The sequence below is a fragment of the Protopterus annectens genome, chromosome 14.part0 (assembly GCF_019279795.1).
Source record: "Protopterus annectens isolate FY-2018-M chromosome 14.part0, PAN1.0, whole genome shotgun sequence".
Taxonomy (NCBI): Eukaryota; Metazoa; Chordata; order Ceratodontiformes; family Protopteridae; genus Protopterus; species Protopterus annectens.
In genome coordinates, this window is record NC_056748.1 from 228,108,984 (window position 1) to 228,114,978 (window position 5,995).

The 5,995-nt window shown below is 38.9% G+C and overlaps 1 pseudogene; it reads left to right on the forward strand.

Annotated features, from left to right (window-relative positions):
- The first annotated feature begins 4,186 nt into the window (after positions 1-4,186).
- Positions 4,187-4,602, forward strand: LOC122788643 (annotated as a pseudogene).
- The last annotated feature ends 1,393 nt before the right edge of the window (positions 4,603-5,995 follow it).

The window sequence follows — 5,995 nt, forward strand, 5'->3', positions numbered from 1 at the left end:
TGATGAGATCAGGAAAATAGTGGGAGATAACCCTAGTTTTTCATTTAAAAACAAAAGGTCTCTTAGGAGCATGTTATGTTACCAAGATGACAAGGCTAATACAGGGCATACACTTGGTACCATGCAACCCAGTAAGAGTTGCTGGTACTGCATTTATATAGATACCACAGGCATATTCACACACCCAGACACTGGTAAGGTCTATATTTTTAGGATAGAAGCAGACTGTAATACAGCCAATTTGATATATTTGGCTGTTTGTCAGACATATGTCAGTTTCTACGTTGGCAAGACCAACCGCGGGCTACAGGACTATATTCGTGAACGCATACATGGGATTAACACCAATTCAGAGAATAATACATTTTCGAAGCACAATGCCCTTGCTGGGTCATCACATGAGTTCAAATTCACAGTCATACAGAGGGTATATGGTAGTAACAGGGTTGATGACATGGGTCTCTATCATATGATCGAATTTCCAAAACTTCGAATCATTAAAGGGCGAACTTTAACGACCAAAGTCTCGGAACTTCAAACACACATAAAAAAAAGTAAAAATAGTAAAAAAAAAAAACGCTCTATGCAGGGGGACAAGCTCCCCCTCTGACCCCCCCCCCGCCCACTACTTAAATATACCAACTGCCAGTTAGCAATACAGTGCAGTAAAGGGAAATCTTCCCTTTCCGCACTCAATGGCGATCTCTGTTATATGCTTCAAGGTTTTACAACTTAGATCATTAAAGTTTGCTCTTTAATGATTCGAAGTTGTAAGATGTTGATCATATGATAGGAACCCGGTGACATAGAGAATTATATAGAAACACAGAAGGTTAAATGGATGTTGAGGTTACAAGCAGATAGCGGTAAAGGTTTAAATGAAAATATTTCATTAAAGCCCTTTTTGAAACAAAGGGAGCTGTACAGGTAGTTTCTGTTATGGTTACTAACAGTTATATGACATTTTAATTTATTTGGTTTTAAGGCTTTTTATATGTGCCTGTCACTTTATTTTATAGTACACACCCTATTGGATGCAATGCTTTCACTTTACTATTTAAACAGTGGTGTCAGTTGCTTTGTTATATCTGATGAAGCAGTACTCATACTGCGAAAGCACTCACATTTTTTAGTATTAAAAGGACTGTATATTTTATTCATCGCATTGACTTAATCCTTTTATGAGTTCTTTGTTTTCCTGCTTTGTGGATATTGAGATATTTACCATATGTGCTGCAGTCTGTGTTTGTTGGATTTATAATTTTCTGACTAGATATGATATTGCAATACTGTTTGCCAATCGTGGGTTATAACCTCATAAATATGACTTTTGATTGTAACAGAATGCTTATTCCTTAGGCTAAGATGGTGTTGTATAATATATCCGTCACTTTTTTCTTCTGTTGATATTTATTTTTAGCATTTGATTTACTGATCAGGTGGTACTCCTCCAATATTTTTTCATACATAGACTTAATGCTATTATAGACTTCCTTTTTCCATGGCAAAACTCATACAGTCATGCGTATGTTCTGTTATATGCTGCACCAATGCATATGTTCTGTTATATGCTGCACCAATGCGTATGTTCTGTTATATGCTGCACCAATGCGTATGTTCTGTTATATGCTGCACCAATGCGTATGTTCTGTTATATGCTGCACCAATGCGTATGTTCTGTTATATGCTGCACCAATGCGTATGTTCTGTTATATGCTGCACCAATGCGTATGTTCTGTTATATGCTGCACCAATGCGTATGTTCTGTTATATGCTGCACCAATGCGTATGTTCTGTTATATGCTGCACCAATGCGTATGTTCTGTTATATGCTGCACCAATGCGTATGTTCTGTTATATGCTGCACCACATTCATTTTATGACGGCTCTACACTTAATTTCTTTCCTTCCATTATATAATCCATTATTCTAAAGTTCCATTACATCTTTACACATTTCTGCTCCACATCAACTATAGAGCTTAAAAATAAAATGAAAAGTTGACTTCCATTTAATAAACCTTCTATTTTATAAACTTAAACAAAAAGACTTATGCCTGTGATGTTAACAACCAAGTGGGCTATGCATATTTCTTATTGTGAAATGAATTTGCACATGCTGTGACAGTGCAGATAGCCTTCCAGCGCCAAGGTAAATATACAGCAATAGACTCTGTACAGCAATTGCTTATTTTTTTTCAGACAGAATGGTTAGGAAACATGCACAAATGTACTCTCTGAAGTATGAAAAAATGTCAGTATCATAGATGAATAAAGAGTACAAAACAAAGGAAATTTCATATGCTAGTATGACATGTGTGACATGATAGCTGCCATGGATGCAATTAAGACTCAGGCCACTAGAAATTAAAAATATATATATAGATGCTACAAGTGTACGGCACATCAATCCATCTTCAAATTCTTTTTTTTTTTCCACCTGTGTGTTTAGCGATTATGAAGCCCTCCCCTTATCAGGCTTATTCCATTCATTTCCCTTTATAGGTTCATAGGTGTGTACTAGGCTAATGACCCTGGAGCCTTTACAAGCCTAGCCCATAGGATTAGCCTGGCATCATACCACCTGACCTTAGTTCTCAGTGCATCTGTCGAGTAAAGACACTGGAGTGATCCCTGGGGTGAATTTTCTATTGCCCATCCACTCATCAAGATTTCTCTTGAAGAGGGCCAGTGAGGTGCTCTGCTTGACATGTATGGGAAGTCTGTTCCACACCATGGGCAGTCTCTGCATTATGAACCTGTCCCTCCAGCATGTTCTGCTGATCGTGAGTGATGTTTTGCCCAGTACTGTAAGAAGCCAAGAGATTCCCAGGAGATACCATCACGCAGACAGCTATGAGGTTCATTTGAGTCTTCTCTGGTAACCAGGCAACTGACAGCATATGTTATGGACCAAAAACCCACCCCTTGTGGTGACATGAAAACCAATGGCACCAGACAGAATGCCTGTGGCAGTCATCCATTGCATTCATGCTTCTTCACATGCAGTGGAAAGACTAAAATCACTGGCTTGGGCAGCCACATCCAACATCATCCATGCAATGGCTCCCTGCAATAGATAAGTCTCTACCTACATCAGAACATTAGCAAGCCAAACAGAAATCAGCTCCATTCACTGTCAGGATGGACATACATCCACCATAACAGCTAGATCGGCTACTTGGGCAGCTACCAAACTCAGGCTGCCTGGGCTGTAGTTAGGGATTTATCCTTCCATGCCAGGGAACTAGCTCCATCTGTCATTAGATGACTTCAAAATATAGCTTGAACCGAAATTACTGGAATTGAAACTGAAGGTTAAACACTTCGAAGCACTTGAGCATTAAACAGATTGAAGTGCAAAAAGAATGAGGTCAGGGAGAAATAAGGTGAGAACAGAGAGGCCAAAGTCACACTGGAGGAAAAGAAGTATCAATGCGAAGCTAGAAAAGAGAGCTGTACAGCCAGAATGAGAGGTCAACGCTAGCCCTGCATCAAATGCTTATGACTAATGGTGCTGAAAACCAAGCAAAGGTCAATACTAAATCGTTTCCTTAGTATAAAGAGGAGGACGACTTTTATAGTTCTTTTGGGGAAATTGAGTGTTTATGTGTGTAATCAGCACCAAAGAGATGAGGGGCATTGAGCTGGATTTTTAATTCCCCTGCTTACAGATAAGGCAATGCATGATCTGTGTATAAAGTCTGATTCTGACTGTATAGATATTGTAAGCTGAAGGTCGCGGTGGTGCAAAAAAAATATATATATTATTATAAGCTGATTTTGTTCTTATTTCATAATGCTTTAAACTTACTCTGGAATCTGATGGGATGAGGTTTGGAGAATACTGCAGAAGAGCAGAGGACACTTTCTTTGCTGGGTGAGTATATGTCAAGTTACTGCTTTTGAAATTTTGGAATACCGTATGATAAGGAAGCAAGCACTTATTCCTTGCATGAGAACTTGAGAATCTTGCTAACAGATTAGAAGTATATCACTGCTGAGGAAATGTGTAAAAATTATGACCTCTTTATAGTCAGCAGGGCACAAATGTACAAGACGAAGATATCCAGCACTACACACTGGGTCTTTGCATATGCTCACAGTAGGTTTAAGAAGCATGAAAGAAAACCTCTGGCTTGAGTACATGCCATGATCTTGGAGTTAAATCTTTCAGGTGTAATATAATGTGGCATGCATGTTGCAAGTGTCCCAATGACGAGGCCTGTAAGTTATCTGCCGTGAAGAATGCTAGCGAAAGATGCAGTACTCCTAACATTGTGAATGACAAAGTGATCCTAACTACACTAGTCTACAGTGATGACAATCCGTTTGCAGAGTACGTGTGGATGGAAAATGGAAGAAGAGTTTTGGGAGCAAGAGTTTATTTAAAGATGTTTCCAGCAAATGATGGAAGACAAGGAGGCACACGAGTGGTTTATTCCATCCCATGACTTCCTGCCATCCTTTGACCAACAGCAAGATCAAGTCTGTGGCTTGATCACTGGTGATACCACAGCACTTGTCGATCTTGTGGAGAAGAGTACTTAATCCCAATGCAAAAGAGTCCATTCCTGGAGTGAAATATGTCTTGCTAGTGTAGCTGTGGGTCTTTATTGGTCGATGTTACAAAAATTTCCATACTGTGAAGCCAGTATCAGAAAATTGTGAAAATCCATCACTGTGCTTAACATATGCATTGCCAAAGCTTTCTGTTAGTTTTGCATGATTGCTTAAACAAAAAGTGCTAAGACTGTTATTATCTAATATATATGTGATGGTCAAAAGCAAATTTTAGTTTGACTTAAGCAAGAAAGATTGGGTGGAAAGCACAAGCCAACTTAGTAAATTAAAAAGAAGTTATGTCTTACCATAACGTTTCAGCTGTGTTGTCGATCTTCACTAATCCTTGACTTTCGGCTCGTAACCGACTCAGCCGTTTACTTCAGCTTGCGCCCTTCAAACTCTCAAGCTAGGCTTTTAACCATAATGATAATGCCTGTCCCCTTGAGACCTGATCCAATCTGTAATGAGTGATACAGGTATGAGAAGAAGACCAAATGGCTGCTGCACAGATATCATCCAAGGATGATCTAGCATAAAAAACTGCAGAAGTTGCCATGGATCTGGTTTAATTGGCTTTAACTAGGTGTGGAAGTTGTAGCCCGTTTGAGTGACAGATGAAAGTAATACAGTCTCTAAGCCATTTTGCCAAGGTAACCTTCGAAATTGGGCTACCTAAAGAGAGAGAGGAAAATGCAACAAATAATTGGTCATATTTTCTGAAATCTTTTTTTCTGTGAAGACACAAACATTGTTGTCTGTAAACGTCCAGTAAATGAAGAGAATACTCCCCTTTGTTGGCGTAATTAGGGAAGAAGACTGGCAAATGAATTGTCTGATTTATATTAGATTTTGAAACTACTTTTGGTAAAAAAAGATGGATTGCTCCTAAGGGCAACTTTATCTTTGCAAAATATTAAGTAGGGAGGTTTGCATGACAACGCCTGAATTTCAGAAATTCTTCTTGCTGATGTAATAGCCACCAAAAATAAAGTTTTCCAAGACAAATACTTCAAGTCACAGATCGCTGATGGCTCTAAAGGAGACACAGTAAGGGTCTGAAGGACTAAGGTCAGATCCCAAGGATGTATGGGTTCTTTTAATGGAGGTCTTAACATCAGTAGTCCCTTTAAAAATGCTTTACAAAGTTTGTGTGACATTAGAGATGAGTCATCAAATCCCATGTGAAAGTTTAAGATTTTCACTAGATGAACTTTAATTCTTGATGTAGAGGAACCAGATTTGTACAGGCTGGCTGAGAAATCCAAGACGTTATGAATAGGGCTCGTATAGGGATCAAACTTACTGTTAAGGGCCAAGTTCACAAATTTTACCCATTTACTTTGACAAAGATTCCTAGTTGAAGTTTTGTGATGAGCCAGAACAATTTGTCGGACAGGAGAGGAAAGCAAAGGATGCCTGGCAATCATGGA